A 1,316-nucleotide genomic window follows, 5' to 3' on the forward strand; every position below is an offset into this window, starting at 1 on the left:
CAAATTACTAATAAGATGTAGCTTCGTGTTGCCCTTTTCTCCGTACACCATTAAGGGTTTTCCTTTTTCTCGTATAATGCGAATTGCATTTTTGTAACAAACGATCTCCGCTTTCACTTCTTTCAACCAGTCCATACCGATTATCACATCAAAACTCCCTAACTCTACTGGTATCAAATCAATCTTAAATGTTTCGCTAACCAGTTTAATTTCTCGATTCCGACATATATTATCTGCTGAAATTAATTTACCATTTGCTAATTCGAGTAAAAATTTACTATCCAAAGGCGTCAATGGACAACTTAATTTAGCACAAAAATCTCTACTTATATAGCTTCTATCCGCACCCGAATCAAATAAAACGTAAGCAGATTTATTGTCAATAAGAAACGTACCCGTAACAAGCTCCGGGTCTTCCTGTGCCTCTGCCGCATTAATATTGAAAACTCTTCCACGGCCTTGTCCATTCGTGTTCTCCTGGTTCGGGCAATTTCTAATAATGTGGCCCGGTTTTCCACATTTATAACAAACTACATTGGTATAACTTGCTCCGACACTACTTGTTCCGCCATTACTCGTTCCGACACCATTTGTTCCTTTCGTTCTATTAACCCCTGGTCCGTAGACCTCACACTTCGCCGTGCTATGACCATTTCTTTTACACTTGTTGCAAAATTTGGTGCAGAACCCCGAGTGATTCTTTTCACACCTTTGGCATAGCTGCTTCTGATTGTTGTTGTTGTTGCGGTTATTATTGTTGTTGGGATGATTGTTGTAGTTGCTGTTGTTGTTGTTGTTGTTGTTGGGCCGTTTGTTGTAGTTGCGATTGATGTTGCGATTGTTGGGATAATTGTTGCGATTATTGTTGTAATTGCTGTTGTTGTTGTATTGGTGATTCTTATCACCGTTTTCCTCCCACTTTCTTTTGACTTGCTTCACATTGGCCTCTTCAGCAGTCTGTTCTTTAATTCTTTCTTCAATTTGGTTCACGAGTTTGTGAGCCATTCTACATGCCTGTTGTATGGAGGCGGGCTCGTGTGAACTTATATCTTCTTGGATTCTTTCCGGTAATCCTTTCACAAACGCGTCGATCTTCTCTTCCTCATCTTCGAATGCTCCCGGACACAATAGGCACAATTCTGTGAATCGTCTTTCGTACGTGGTAATATCAAATCCTTGGGTTCGTAACCCTCTAAGTTCTGTCTTGAGCTTATTGACCTCGGTTCTGGGACGGTACTTCTCGTTCATCAAGTGCTTGAATGCTGACCACGGTAGTGCGTACGCATCGTCTTGTCCCACTTGCTCTAGATAGGTAT

Source organism: Rutidosis leptorrhynchoides, chromosome 4 (assembly GCF_046630445.1).
Source record: "Rutidosis leptorrhynchoides isolate AG116_Rl617_1_P2 chromosome 4, CSIRO_AGI_Rlap_v1, whole genome shotgun sequence".
Taxonomy (NCBI): domain Eukaryota; kingdom Viridiplantae; phylum Streptophyta; class Magnoliopsida; order Asterales; family Asteraceae; genus Rutidosis; species Rutidosis leptorrhynchoides.